Source organism: Heptranchias perlo, unplaced genomic scaffold, assembly GCF_035084215.1.
Source record: "Heptranchias perlo isolate sHepPer1 unplaced genomic scaffold, sHepPer1.hap1 HAP1_SCAFFOLD_244, whole genome shotgun sequence".
Taxonomy (NCBI): Eukaryota; Metazoa; Chordata; class Chondrichthyes; order Hexanchiformes; family Hexanchidae; genus Heptranchias; species Heptranchias perlo.
In genome coordinates this window covers 266,662-282,688 of record NW_027139256.1, presented here as the reverse complement: position 1 = coordinate 282,688, position 16,027 = coordinate 266,662, and the positions used below count along the sequence as shown (strand labels likewise).

Here is a 16,027-nt window from a genome sequence, read left to right as displayed (position 1 = left end):
CGCACAGCGCTAACACTACTGATTTCAGAGAACGCACAGCGCTAACACTACTGATTTCAGAGAACAGACAGCGCTAACACTACTGATTTCAGAGAACAGACAGCGCTAACACTACTGATTTCAGAGAACGCACAGCGCTGACACTACTGATTTCAGAGAACGCACAGCGCTAACACTACTGATTTCAGAGAACAGACAGCGCTAACACTACTGATTTCAGAGAACGCACAGCGCTAACACTACTGATTTCAGAGAACGCACAGCGCTAACACTACTGATTTCAGAGAACGCACAGCGCTGACACTACTGATTTCAGAGAACGGACAGCGCTAACACTACTGATTTCAGAGAACGCACAGCGCTAACACTACTGATTTCAGAGAACGCACAGCGCTAACACTACTGATTTCAGAGAACGCACAGCGCTGACACTACTGATTTCAGAGAACGCACAGCGCTGACACTACTGATATCAGAGAACGCACAGTGCTAACACTACTGATATCAGAGAACGCACAGTGCTAACACTACTGATTTCAGAGAACGCACAGTGCTAACACTACTGATTTCAGAGAATGCACAGCGCTAACAGTACTGATTTCAGAGAACGCACAGCGCTAACACTACTGATTTCAGAGAACACACAGCGCTAACACTACTGATTTCAGAGAACGCACAGCGCTAACACTACTGATTTCAGAGAACGCACAGCGCTAACACTACTGATTTCAGAGAACACACAGCGCTAACACTACTGATTTCAGAGAACAAACAGTGCGAACACTACCGAGTTCAGAGAACAGACAGCGCTACGGTTGGGAACTAAGTATTCCAGGGTACTTGACTTTTCGAAAAGAAAGAATGGAAAAGGAGGAGGGGATGCAGCCCTGATAGTAAAGGATAACATAAAGACAGTGGTGAGAAAAGCTCTTGGCTCGGGAGATCAGGAAGTAGAATCATTATGGATGGAGATAAGAAATAACAAGGGGCAGAAAACACTGGTGGGAGTAGTTTATAGGCCCCCCCTAACAGTAGCTGTACCGTTGGACAGAGTATTAATCAAGAAATAATCGGAGCTTGTAACAAAGGTAATGCAATAATCGTGGGGGACTTCAATCTTCATATAGACTGGACAAATCAAATTGGCAAAGGTAGTTTGCAGGATGAGTTCCTGGAATGCATTCAAGACAGTTTCCTAGAGCATGGAACCAACCAGGGAACAGGCTATTTTAGATCTTGTGTAATGAGACAGGGATAATTAGTAATCTCATAGTAAAGGATCCTCTGGGGAAGAGTGATCATAATATGATAGAATTTCACACTGAGTTTGAGTGTGACGTACTTAAGTCCGAAACTAGAGTCTTAAACTTAGATAAGCCAATTACAAAGGTATTGAGGGGCGAGTTGGCTAAAGTAGATTAGGAAATTAGATTAAAAGGTATGACAGTAGATAAGCAATGGCAAACATTTAAAGAAATATTTCAAAATTTTCAACGAATATGCACTCCATTGAGAAATAAAAACTCCACGGCAAAAGTGATCCATCTGTGATTAATTAAAGAAGTTAAGGATGGTATTAGATTAAAAGAAGAGGCCTATAATGTTGCCAAGAAGAGTAGTAAGCCTGAGGATTGGGAGAGTTTTAGAAACCAGCAAAGGATGACCAAAAAATTGATAAAAAGGGAGAAAATATAACGAGTAAACTAGCAAGAAATATAAAAACAGATTGTAAGAGCTTCTACAAGTATATAAAAAGGAAGAGAGTAGCAAAAGTAAACGTGGGTCCCTTAGAGGCTGAGACAGGAGAAATTATAATGGGGAATCAGGAAATGGCAGATGCATTAATCAAATATTTTGTATCTGTCTTCACAGTAGAAGACACGAAAAACATACCAGAAATAGTGGGGAACCAAAGGGCTAATGAGAGTGAGGAACTTAAAGTAATTAATATTAGTAAAGAAAAAGTACTGGAGAAATTAATGGGACTAAAAGCCGATAAATCCCCTGGACCTGATGGCCTACATCCCAGGGTTCTAAAAGAGGAGGCTGCAGAGATAGTGGATGCATTGGTTGTGATCTTCCAAAATTCCCTAAATTCTAGAACGATCCCAGTGGATTGGAAGGTGGAAAATGTAACCCCGATATTCAAGAAAGGAGGGAGAGAAAACAGGGAACTACAGACCAGTTAGCCTGGTAACAGGGCACTTAGAAAATCATAATACGATTAGGCAGAGTCAACATGGTTTTATGAAAGGGAAATAGTGTTTGACAAATTTATTAGAGTTTTTTGAGGATGTAACTAGCAGGGTAGATAAAGGGGAACCAGTGGATGTAGTATATTTGGATTTTCAAAAGGCATTCGATAAGGTGCCACATAAAAGGTTGTTACACATGATAAAGGCTCATGGGTTGGGGGTAATATATTAGCATTGGATAGAGGATTGGTTAACGGACAGAAAACAGAGAGTAGGGATAAACGGGTAATTTTCAGGTTGGCAGGCTGAACATAAGACATAAGAGCAGGAGTAGGCCACACGACCCCTCGAGCCTGCTCCGCCATTCAATCTCATCTTCGACCTCAACTCCGCTTTCCTGCCCGATCCCCACATCCTTTGATTCCCCTAGTGGGGTGCCACAAGGATCAGTGCTTGGGCCTCAGCTATTCACAGTCCATATTAATGACTTAGATGAAGGAACCAAGTGTTGTAATGTGTCTAAGATTGCTGATGATACAAAGCTAGGCGGTAAAGTAAGCTGTGGGTCCAGCGGGTACAGAGGGGGGGGGATGGGGGATGAACGGGACTTGGTGCGAGTTGGGATACAGGCAGCAGAGTTTTGGATGAGCTCTCCTCCTCTCCTCTCCCCACGCCTCCTCATCTCCTCCTCCCCATCCCCTCTCATCTCCATCTCCCCATCATCTCCTCTCCTCCTCCCCCCTACCCCATCCCCCTCTCCCCCTACCCCTCCCCCCCATCCCCCTCCCCATCCTCCCCCCCCCCACTCCATCCTCCTCTCCCTCCCCATCTCCATCCCCTCTCCTCTCCCAACCTCCTCACGACCACCTGCATCAGTCACATTTTTGGCGCCCATCCCTTTTAGTCACCAGGCAGTTGCTGACCCATCATGCGCATGCGCTACTCGCCAAGCAGCCGGCGCAACTCCCGCCCCTCGGGCGCTCCCCGATTGGTTGGAGGACCCGCCGCCGCTCCCTCGCTCCCTATTGGTCCGAAGCTCACGTCAATCACCCCCGCGGATCACGTGTCCTCCCCCCCCCACCTGAGAATGATCACGTGCTCCGCCGAGGCTGAATCCGCTCTGTTCGGTGCCCGGGGAACCCTCGCACTCTCCGGTTTGGCGTTTTTTTTTATACACATCATTTATCTCTCTCTTTCCGCCCCGCCGGATCTCAAGACACTTTCCGCCGGTGATTCGGACGCTCAACGGTTACCGACCTTTCCCGCGAGCAAGAGCTCGACACGCCTGCGCGCCAACCGCTCCTTGGTCAACACTGCGAACTGAGCATGCGCGCCAACCGCTCCTTGGTCAACTCTGCGAACTGAGCATGCGCGCCAACCGCTCCTTGGTCAACACTGCGAACTGAGCATGCGCGCCAACCGCTCCTTGGTCAACACTGCGAACTGAGCATGCGCGCCAACCGCTCCTTCGTCACCACTGCGAACTGAGCATGCGCACCAGCCGCTCGCACTTGGCCGCTGCGACCTGAGCATGCGCACCAGCCAGTCCTTCCACACAGCGCCCCCCGAGCATGCGCGTTGTTGATCCCAACAAGAATGCACCAATGTCCATTTATGGCCCTTTACAACTCTGGTTCAGTGTGTGGCCTGTCCTCTGGTGTGAAGAAGTTTTTCTAACCTTCCACCTTCTGCTCTTTTTGACATTATTTTATTTTTGTGACCAAAATAAGTTTGCAGGGCTATGGGGGGGGGGGGGGGAAAGAGGGACCAACTGGACAGCCCTTTCAAAGAGCGGGCACAGGCATGATGGGCCGAATGGCCTCCTCCAGTGTTGTACGATTCTACGATTGTTTAGCAACAAATGGAAGCAACCCATCGTTTACCTTTTATCAATAACCCTTCATGATCTTGAAGACCTCTCTCAGCCTGGCCCCTCAAACCTTCCCGGCTTCAGGGGAAAAACGCCCCAAACGTCTCAAACCTCTTAATAACTGTAACCCTGCCTCCCCCTACACCCCCCGCCTCCCCCTACACCCCTCCCTCCCCCTCCCTACACAACCTCCCTCTCCCTCCCCACACACCCTCCCTCTCCCTCCCCCACTCTCCCTCTCCCTCCCCCACTCTCCCTCTCCCTCCCCCACTCTCCCTCTCCCTCCCCCACTCTCCCTCTCCCTCCCCCACTCTCCCTCTCCCTCCCCCATTGCTAGACAAACTGGGTTGCACATTTTCCGCTGCTTCTGTATCAAAATGGAGTGAAAGGAAGAAATGACGAACTTGCCTTCACACCGCGCCGTTCACGACCCAGGACGTCCCAAAGTGCTTCAGCCAGTGAGTTTCTTTTTGTGACGTACAGTCCCTGTTGTAATATAGGGAAAGGCGGCAGCTAGTTTATACTCAGTGCCTCCGCTATTTCTTCCCCAGCTTCCCTCAGGATCCTCGGGTGTAAACCACCGGGTCCCCGGGATTTGTCCACCTTCAGTTGGAGGAAGCTCTTCAGTCCCATTTCTGTGTCAATAATAACCTCCACTAACAGTTCCCTACCCACCTCTGGTGGTTCGACAATCCCAATATCCACCTCCTGGGTGAACACAGGGGCCGAGTTCTTATTTAGTATCTTTTGTCCTTCCCCGACTCCCCACTTACACACTCGCCTCCCTCATCTCTACCCCCGACCCTGACTCTCCTCCTCCTGCTAATGTGTCTGTAGAAAACCTGATTATTGTTCCTTGAAGACAATTAGCGAGATAAAAACATGCTCCCGCTAACCCTTTCCAAACTCGTTTTACAGGTTATTACAAGTGGAGCATTTACAGAAAGGAAGCTCAAACTAAAACTCGCCTGACTCGTCAGGACCTGAATATCATCCGCCCTTTTAGCTGGAAGGAGAGAGCACCGATCGCAGCACCGACCGCAGTTCGGACAAACCGCACACGTGTTTACCCAATCCACATGGGCAGGCACACCAGGGAGAGACGGTATAAATGCGGGGACTGCGGGAAGGGATTCATTTCCCCGTCCGCCTTGGAAACCCATCGGCGCAGTCACACCGGGGAGAGGCCGTTCACCTGCTCTGTGTGTGGGAAGGGATTCGCTTGTTCGTCCAATCTACTGACGCACCAGCGCGTTCACACTGACAAGCGACCGTTTAAATGTTCTGACTGTGGGAAGAGTTTTAAAAGCTCCCAGGTTCTGAAGGTACACCAGAGAATTCACACCGGGGAGAGGCCGTTCACCTGCTCCACCTGCGGGAAGGGATTCACTCAGACATCCCACCTGCTGACACACCAGAGTATTCACACCGGGGAGAAGCCGTTCACCTGCTCCGTGTGCGGGAAGGGATTCACGCAGACATCCCACCTGCTGACACACCAGACTATTCACACCGGGGAGAGGCCGTTCACCTGCTCCGTGTGCGGGAAGGGATTCACTCAGTCCTACAACCTGGTGACCCACCAGCGAGTTCACAGTGACGAGAGACCGTTTAAATGTTCTGACTGTGGGAAGAGCTTTAAAAGCTCTCAGGACCGGAAGGTACACCAGAGAATTCACACCGGGGAGAGGCCGTTCACCTGCTCCGTGTGCGGGGAGGGGTTCACTCATTCATCCAACCTGCAGACACACCAGAGTAATCACACCGGGGAGAGGCCGTTCACTTGCTCCGTGTGTGGGAAGGGATTCACTCATTCATCCAACCTGTTGACACACCAGAGTATTCACACCGGGGAGAGGCCGTTCACCTGCTCCGTGTGTGGGAAGAGATTCACTCAGTCATCACTCCTGCTGATACACCAGAGTATTCACACCGGGGAGAGGCCATTCATCTGCTCCGTGTGCGGGAAGGGGTTCACTCAGTCACACAGCCTGGTGACCCACCAGCGAGTTCACAGTGACGAGAGACCGTTTAAATGTTCTGACTGCGGGAAGAGCTTTAAAAGCTCCCAGGTTCTGAAAGTACACCAGAGAATTCACACCGGGGAGAGGCCGCTGAGCTGCTCAGTGTGCGGGAAGAGATTCACTCAGTCACGCAGCCTGCAGAGACATCAGCGAGTTCACACGGGGGAGAGACCTTTTAAATGTTCTGACTGTGGGAAGAGCTTTAAACGCTCCCAGGACCTGAAAAGACACCAAGGCATCCACACCGGGGAGAGTTCACCTGCTCCGTGTGCGGGAAGGGATTCACCCAATCGTGCGACCTGCAGAGAGACCAGCTAGTTCACACCGGGGAGAGGCCGTTCACCTGTGGAGTGCGTGGGAAGGGATTTCCTGTTACATCCCACCTCCTCTCACACCCCCTTCAGTGACTACCTTTGTCTGATTTACGCTCCTGCGAAGAGCCTTGGGACGTTTTTCTACGAGAAAGGTGCCGTATAAATGCAAGTTGTTGATAATCCTGAACACGAGAGAACGTGAGGAACAATAAAAGGCCCCATTCCGTGAGGTGACTGGGAGTGAAGGAACATCGGAACAGGAGGAGGCCGTTCAGCCCCTCGAGCCTGTTCCGCCATTCATTGAGGTCACGTCTGATCTGTATCCTGACTCCATCCGCCCACCTTGGCTCCATATCCCTTAATACCCTCGGCTAGCAAAAATCTATCGATCTCCAATTTAAAATGATTAATTGAGCTGGCGCCTACTGCTTTTTCTCTCCTGAATGGCCTGGCTCTGATTTTAAGGTTATGTCCCCTCGCCCGTCTCTGTCTCCGCCTCCGCCTCAGCTCATCTGCTGCTGAAACCCGTGCCTTTGTTATCTCTAGACTTGACTATTCCAATGCTCTCCTGGCCGGCCTCCCATCTTCCGGCCTCCCATCTTCCACCCTCCGTAAACTTGCACTCATCCAAAACTCTGCTGCCCCCGTATCCTAACTCGCACCAAGTCCCGTTCTCAATGGTAACTTTCAAAAGGGAATTGGATAAATACTCGAAGGGGAAAAATCTGCAGGGGCTTTGGCGCAAGGGCGGGGGAGTGGGACTGATTCGATAGCTCTTTCAAAGAGCCGGCACAGGCACGATGGGCTGAACGGCCTCCTCCTGTCTCTGCTTTCAAGATGGCTGCTGGGCCGGCTGCTCCCTTTGGGAGCTCCTTTTCTGTCTCCTCGGCCGTCTGGCCCCATCCTTTGCCCTTTCTCCCTCAATCTCCTCTCTCCCAGCGTTTCACGTCCCCCTGGCTGTAATAGTGTGGGTGCGTTTTAGCCCAAACCACAAGCTCAAGCAGCAAGTTTAAAGTTCCCAGGGCCCGCTGCCCGCCTCCCCCGATCAAATTGGGCTCCAAAATTCCTGGACTTCTCTGCTGTCAGGATTACGCTCACTCCAACGTTAGACTCGGCTGCTGTGACTCTCATCGGTTGCTTAAGTTTTAAGGTGACTTTGTCGAACTTGCAGCCCTTTCCCCGCGAGCCGTCGACTGTCTGACCGGTCCGACTGGTCACGGTCTGGTTCCTGGCCGTCGGCCTGCAGTCCGTTTCTCCGCCGCCTCTGGATCTGACGGCCACCTCCGACTTTGCCACTGTTTCCCCCCCCCCCCCCCCGCGATCGATTTCCCCCCGACGCCCCCCTGGCTCTTCGTGCCCACGGCTCTACCTCCAGCAGCGGGTCCTCCGATACTCTGACCCTCCAGGTAGCTTCTGGCCTCGCTCGCCCTCCACGCCCGTCTCCGAACCTGGACGTCAGTCCGTCGATGCTCCAGGTTGACGCCACCCGATCTACGTTGATTTTATCTCACCATGTGACCTCTGACTTTAACTTTGGACTCCCCGCTACCGTCTCCTCTCTATTCCCTGTTTATTACCAGGACCCATTTATCCTAATCTCACCATGTGACCACGCCTAGGTAACAGGAGTTTCCCTGCGTCCGTCCGCAAGTGTGTTTTCTCTCTACCCCTCCTAGTCCCCTCTCTCTCCTGTCGCTATGCCTCCTTTCCTTACTCCCTTCTCGAGTGCTCTGCCCCCCTCCCCAAATCCCTACCCCAACCCTTCAGCACTCCTCCACCTTTCCCTACTCCCCCCCCCCCCCCTTGGATAAGCCCACAGCTTCCCTCCGTGCCTCCCTCGGCATCTCCCGAAGGGCCCATCGAGGCACTCGTCACTGCCTCCTTCCGAGCGGCAACCCCGCTGGGGGCTAATCTCGCCAATCTCCTTCCGGTCCCACTCACCCCCTCCCAGCGCTGACCCCGCCGACTCTGCTATCGCCGCCCCTTCCTCCAGAATGTCCGTTCACCGGTGAACAAGGCCCTCGCCGTCCATGAGCTTACTGCGGATGATTGCCTCGACATGGTGGCCTTGATGGAGACCTGGCTGATGAGTGATGTCACCCTCCCCCTTAACGAAGCCTCCCCGCCCGGCTACATCCTCCGCCTCTTGTCTCCGCCGTGGCAGTGTGGCCCTTATCACCAAATCACACTTTGGTCTGACCCCCTATTCCTCTGGCACCTTCTCTTCCTTTGAGCATCACCTCCCTCCCTTCCCCTCGCCCACCGAGGTGAGAGTGACTGCCCTTGACATCAAGGCAGCATTTGACCGAGTGTGGCACCAAGGAGCCCTAGTAAAATTGAAGTCAATGGGAATCAGGGGGAAAACTCTCCAGTGGCTGGAGTCATACCTAGCACAAAGGAAGATGGTAGTGGTTGTTGGAGGCCAATCATCTCAGCCCCAGGGCATTGCTGCAGGAGTTCCTCAGGGCAGTGTCCTAGGCCCAACCATCTTCAGCTGCTTCATCAATGACCTTCCCTCCATCATAAGGTCAGAAATGGGGATGTTCGCTGATGACTGCACAGTGTTTAGTTCCATTCGCAACCCCTCAAATAATGAAGCAGTCCGAGCCTGCATGCAGCAAGACCTGGACAACATCCAGGCTTGGGCTCATAAGTGGCAAGTAACATTCGCGCCAGATAAGTGCCAGGCAATGACCATCTCCAACAAGAGAGAGTCTAACCACCTCCCCTTGACATTCAACGGCATTACCATCGCCAAATCCCCCACCATCAACATCCTGGGGGTCACCATTGACCAGAAACTTAACTGGACCAGCCATATAAATACTGTGGCTACGAGAGCAGGTCAGAGGCTGGGTATTCTGTGGCGAGTGACTCACCTCCTGACTCCCCAAAGCCTTTCCACCATCTACAAGGCACAAGTCAGGAGTGTGATGGAATACTCTCCACTTGCCTGGATGAGTGCAGCTCCAACAACACTCAAGAAGCTCGACACCATCCAAGATAAAGCAGCCCGCTTGATTGGCACCCCATCCACCACCCTAAACATTCACTCCCTTCACCACCGGCGCACTGTGGCTGCAGTGTGCACCATCCACAGGATGCACTGCAGCAACTCGCCAAGGCTTCTTCGACAGCACCTCCCAAACCCGCGACCTCTACCACCTAGAAGGACAAGAGCAGCAGGCGCATGGGAACAACACCACCTGCACGTTCCCCTCCAAGTCACACACCATCCCAACTTGGAAATATATCGCCGTTCCTTCATTGTCGCTGGGCCAAAATCCTGGAACTCCCTCCCTAACAGCACTGTGGGAGAACCTTCACCACACGGACTGCAGCGGTTCAAGGCGGCGGCTCACCACCACCTTCTCAAGGGGCAATTAGGGATGGGCAATAAATGCTGGCCTCGCCAGCGACGCCCACATCCCGTGAACGAATAAAAAAAAAACTTCCCCGAAGGTTCCCCCATGCTCTAGCCCTGAACTCACATCTTTCTCTCCTATCTCCCCATATGCTCTCTCCGAGCTCACCTTGACCATGAGACCCACCTCCTGCTCCCTCCACCCTATTCCCACCAAACTGCTGACCCCCCCAACTTCCCTTCCGGGCCCCCATGTTAGCTGATATTGTTAACGGTTCCCTCTCCTCAGGTACTGTCCCCGACCCCTTCAAATCTACCGTCATCACCCCCCCCCTTCCTCAAAAAACCCACCCTTGACCCCTCTGTCCTTGCAAACTCCTGCCCCATCTCCAACCTCCCTCTCCTCTCCAAAGTCCTTGAACGTGTCGTCGCCTCCCAAATCCGTGGCCATCTTTCCCGCGACTCCATGTTTGAATCCCTCCAATCAGGTTTCCGCCCCTGTCACAGTGCTGAAACGGCCTTCATCAAAGTCGCAAATGGCATCCTCTGTGACAGTGGTAAACTATCCCTGTGCAGCCTTGACACCCTATCTGACCCTGAGATGAGCTTCCGACCACATCTCCGCTCCATCACCAAGACCGCCTACTTCCACCTCCGTGACATCGCCCCTCTCCGCCCCTGCCTCAGCTCATCTACTGCTGAAACCCTCATCCATGCCGTTATTACCTCCGGACTTGACTATTCCAATGCTCTCCTGGCCGGCCTCCCATCTCCCACCCTCCATAAACTCCAGCTCATCCATAACTCTGCTGCCCCCGTATCCTAACTCGCACCAGGAGTGGGCACCGGTGGGCTGCTGCTGCGAAGCTCTCGACTCCCCTCGCCCTCGACCGGGAGCATGTTTTCTCAGCACAAACTGTAAACCCTCCCGGTGAGCGGTATCGTCCCCCCGCCCAGCGCAAGGCCCGTTTAATTTGTGCTCATTGGCAATTTCACATTCTCTCTCCGCTCCCTTGCCGAACGGCGAGGGGAGTCGCTGATGACGGTGACGCAGCGAGGAGTGCAGGTCAAGAATTTGCCATGTTTCCCACTACAGCCGTCGTCCTGCCAGCTTTTGGGCTGCCTAGAATTTTTGCAAGGGCACAGCTGGTATCATTGCCATCTCTCCGTACAAAACGGGCTCTGCACATTTTTAGAAACGCCGGGGAGAAGTGAGGGCAGATATTTTTAGGACTTTTGCAGTCGGCACTGTGGTATGTGTTAAAAATGACACCCAACATACTGCAGGTGTAATATTTCTGTAGCTGCATTTTTCACGTGGTCAGCACATCCAGATGGTCAGCAGACATTCAACGGCATTACCATCGCCGAATCCCCCGCCATCAACATCCTGGGCGTCACCACTGACCAGAAACTTAACTGGACCAGCCATATAAATACTGTGGCTACAAGAGCAGGTCAGAGGCTGGGTATTCTGCAGCGAGTGACTCACCTCCTGACTCCCCAAAGCCTTTCCACCATCTACAAGGCACAAGTCAGGAGTGTGATGGAATACTCTCCATTTGCCTGGATGAGCGCAGCTCAACCAACACTCAAGAAGCTCAACACCATCCAGGACAAAGCAGCCCGCTTGATTGGCACCCCATCCACCACCCTAAACGTTCACTCCCTTCACCACCGGCGCACCGTGGCTGCAGTGTGTACCATCCACAGGATGCACTGCAGCAACTCGCCAAGGCTTCTTCGACAGCACCTCCCAAGCCCGCGACCTCTACCACCTAGAAGGACAAGGGCAGCAGGCGCATGGGAACAACACCACCTGCACGTTCCCCTCCAAGTCACACACCATCCCGACTTGGAAATATATCGGCCGTTCCTTCATCGTCGCTGGGTCAAAATCCTGGGACTCCCTTCCTAACAGCACTGTGGGAGAACCTTCACCACACGGACTGCAGCGGTTCAAGAAGGCAGCTCACCACCACCTTCTCAAGGGGGCAATTAGGGGATGGGCAATAAATGCCGGCCTCGCCAGCGATGCCCACATCCCATGAACGAATAAAAAAAAATGGTTACAGTCCTGTCCTGGTTAAAGGCAAGTTTTTGTCCAGGCTGCCATGTCAGGTCCCTCCATTCTAATTAGTGTGTTTGTAGTTTTCCTGATTTCATTGCTAACACTTTGCACATTCGCAGACAAGAACTGCAACCCCGATGTTTTTACGTTTCTCAGCATCGGTTTTTGTTTCTGTTCTTATTTCCTTCACTATTCTTTTTTCTTATCCTCTCTTATTTGCCTCAAGGCCCCGTATACCCTCCTTGAGATCACTATTCTAGAATGCTTTGCTGCTTCACTATACTCGTTCTTAGCTCTTTCTCCTACGACATTAGTGTCTCCCTTACGTGCCTCCCAGGGCTGTGAATCAGCTGCCAGTTCCACTTTCGCACTGATCTTTTAAAAATCGCTCACAGGGAGTCTGGGCCCTGAGCGGGGAGGAGGGAGCGTGGAGACGTCCCTGGGGCCGAGGCCAGCAGCGGAGGGGTATCTCGGGTGGCGGGAGCAGCAGGGCGACGTCCGTGTAAAAATAAGGCACGTTTACGTTTCTCAAAGGCAAAATACCGCGGGGACGCTGGAAATCTGAACTAAAAACAGAAAACGGCGGAGAAGCTCAGTGAGTCAGGGCAGCGTCGGTGGGGAAAGAAACAGTTAACATTTCAGGTCGAAGACCTTTCGTCAGAATAGTAATGTTTACATTACTATTTATTACAAACTAGCTCATCTGTCATGTTTTTGCCGTGGATAGGAGCATGGTTGCAATGTTTAGCCACTGACTTGGTCTGTTTCTGTAACTCAAAAAGCAGTAGGGAGTGACTGCTTTCCTTTTGCGCCACGGTTTGAAAATAAACTTTTTCCCCCTTGTGACTTGTCGGTATTTTATGAAAAGTGTGACATCCAGCGTGTGATGCTTGTTTTTAAAACTGAGAATACAATTAATGTAGATTCTGTCAGGTAATTCAGGAGAAACATCTTTCCCCAAGGTGCAGTTGAGGTGAATAGCATAGATATGTTTAAGGGGAAGCTGGATAAGCACATGAGGGAGAAAGGAATAGAAGGATATGCTGATAGGGTGAGATGAAGAGGGGTTGGAAGGAGGATCACGTGGAGCATAAACGCCGGCATGGGCAAGTTGGGCTGAATGGCCCGTTTCTGTGCTTTAGACTCAATCTCCCCTTGACATTCAACGGCATTACCATCGCCGAATCCCCCACCATCAACATCCTGGGGGTCACCATTGACCAGAAACTTAACTGGACCAGCCATATAAATACTGTGGCTACAAGAGCAGGTCAGAGGCTGGGTATTCTGCGGCGAGTGACTCACCTCCTGACTCCCCAAAGCCTTTCCACCATCTACAAGGCACAAGTCAGGAGTGTGATGGAATACTCTCCACTTGCCTGGATGAGTGCAGCTCCAACAACACTCAAGAAGCTCGACACCAACCAGGACAAAGCAGCCCGCTTGATTGGCACCCCATCCACCACCGGTGCACCGTGGCTGCAGTGTGTACCATCCACAGGATGCACTGCAGCAACTCGCCAAGGCTTCTTCGACAGCACCTCCCAAACCCGCGACCTCTACCGCCTAGAAGGACAAGGGCAGCAGGCACATGGGAACACCACCACCTGCACGTTCCCCTCAAAGTCACACACCATCCCGACTTGGAAACATATCGGTCGTTCCTTCATCGTCGCTGGGTCAAAATCCTGGAACTCACTTCCTAACAGCGCTGTGGGAGAACCTTCACCACACGGACTGCAGCGGTTCAAGAAGGCGGCTCACCACCACCATCTTCTCAAGGGGCAATTAGGGGATGGGCAATAAATGCCGGCCTCGCCAGCGACGCCCACATCCCGTGAACGAATATAAAAAAAAACTGCAGCTGATTACAAGCACCATGCCCACAGCCTATTTCGCGCTCAGCGTGAGTCACTGGTTGCGGTACTCGCCTGAATCACATGCTAAGGTTTGGGAGGGTCTGGGAGAGAAGTGAGCGGATTTAGTTGCAGTGACAGTGCTGTTGATAAACAATGCCACACCAGAGAGAGAGAGAGAGACAATCCATCTGTTCCGGGGATGAGACCTGGGAGTGCATGGCGGAGAACCTGAAGGTTGCAGCGGTACCGCCCGAGATGGCGGCTGGAATTTCCCGGCAACGTGCTCGCAGTCTGCAATTTCCACACCCATTCGTTCTGACAGGTGGGATGCCGCAGGGCGGCGAGCGCAATAGTCAGAAGCCAAGTTCCTGGATCGCAAGGTTTGACCAGGTTGAGACGACGATACGAATACAGGCCCCCTCTCAGCAGGGGCCAGGCGGCAGCCCACTTGCTGGCCATCAGCCCACAACCATTTCATCACGAGCACCACAGTAAGACGTGCGGCAGCGGTGACATTTTCCGCTGACTCGGTCTACTGTTGACCAGATGTGTGGCCGCCCACAGTGGACGGGGCACAGTTTCACAGACGTGTGTACTGGAAGCCGGCGGCGATCGGTCTCTTGTTCTCAGTTGCCACTGTGTGTGAGCATGTCTTCGAGAAGAGGCTGCGAGAAGAGAATTGATAGTCCCTGAAATCCGAGTCTTTTGCCAAAAGTGAAAGGTGAGAACACAACAGGCTCAGAACACACATCGAAACACAGGTACCTGTTGGAACTCCTCCAATTTCAAAACACACTCTGTTGTAGCTCTCAGCCTCCATTGTTGAGACGTTATCCTTGAATTTCTGGGTGGTTTCCATGGAAACTCCCCCCACCCCCACATTAGAGCCTGAGGAAGCAATGGAAGAAAATGCAACTCACTTTTAAAGTATCTACGCAATACTGATCACAAACAGGAAACGTCACATGACTCTCACTTTGATCGTTCCCAGTCGGCCTCTCTTAACAACTGTGAAGGGGGCGTCGATGGTCTCCGACCCTCATCTCCCCCCCCCCCACCGCCACCGGCAGACGCTCTCCGACCCCCGTCTCCCCGCACCCCCCCCCCCGCCGGCTGACGCTCTCCGACCCATTCTCCACCCACCACCCCCCCACTGGCTGACGCTCTCCGACCCCCGTCTCTTCCCCCTCCCCCACCGGCAGACGCTCTCCGACCCCCGTCTCTTCCCCCCCCCCCACCGGCAGACGGTCTCCGACCCTCGTCTCTTTCCCCCCCCCCATCACCGGCTGACGCTCTCTGACCCCCGTCTCTTCCCCCTCCCCCACCGGCAGACGCTCTCCGACCCCCGTCTCTTCCCCCCCCCCCACCGGCAGACGGTCTCCGACCCTCGTCTCTTTCCCCCCCCCCATCACCGGCTGACGCTCTCTGACCCCCGTCTCTTCCCCCTCCCCCACCGGCAGACGCTCTCCGACCCCCGTCTCTTCCCCCCCCCCCCCCCACCGGCAGACGCTCTCCGACCCCCGTCTCTCCCCCCCCCCACCGGCAGACGCTCTCCGACCCCGTTCTTTTCCCCCCACCCTTCCCGGCGGACGGTCTCCGACCACGCCCCCCCAGCCTAGAATGAGCGAGGAGGAAAGACACAAAGAAACCTAAGGGGAGATACCGATCACCGAACACTGTTTAATCGCTCAGAATACTTGCAGTGCCCAGACAGCAGAATTCCAAAGGTTTTCTCTCAGGGGCCGGGTGTTTTTTGCAGCGTGTCGAAAGAAATGCTCAGGCTGAGACCGGCAGGGCTCTGGTCTTGGAAGAAGGTGAGGAAAAGACACAATCACTAAGTGCAGATCCTGTGTTTTTGCACAGAGCACAAAAAAATTGCTATTAGGCAGAAAACTTGCCCCTCCCAGGCAGCAGATTCCAAGGGCTTTCACTTGCCAAATGGTAAATCTTGGTCCAGACGGGCCAAATAAATGCACAAAGGATGAAAATTGCCCGAGATACCTGTACCTGGAAGGAAACACAGCTCTCGCAGTTGCACTAGAAATGAAATGAATACACCGGGGAAAAATCACATGGAGGACAACTAACGTCCTGCAGCGGCAGAGAAATTGCAAAGGGATAACATTTGCACGATGGACAGAGGGGGGGCACATGGTGGGAAGCTCCTTGCACGACGGACGGGGGGGGGGGGGGGGCACATGGTGGGAAGCTCCTTGCACGACGGACGGACGGACGAGGGGGGCACATGGTGGGAGGCTCGTTGCACGACGGACAGAGGGGGGGCACATGGTGGGAGGCTCGTTGCACGACGGACAGGGCACATGGTGGGA

General features: G+C 53.1%; 1 pseudogene; it reads left to right on the top strand.

Moving 5' to 3' along the window:
• The window catches only part of LOC137310345 (zinc finger protein 585A-like), a 56,948-nt pseudogene extending 48,160 nt beyond the window's left edge, over window positions 1–8,788 (top strand).
• The last annotated feature ends 7,239 nt before the right edge of the window (window positions 8,789–16,027 follow it).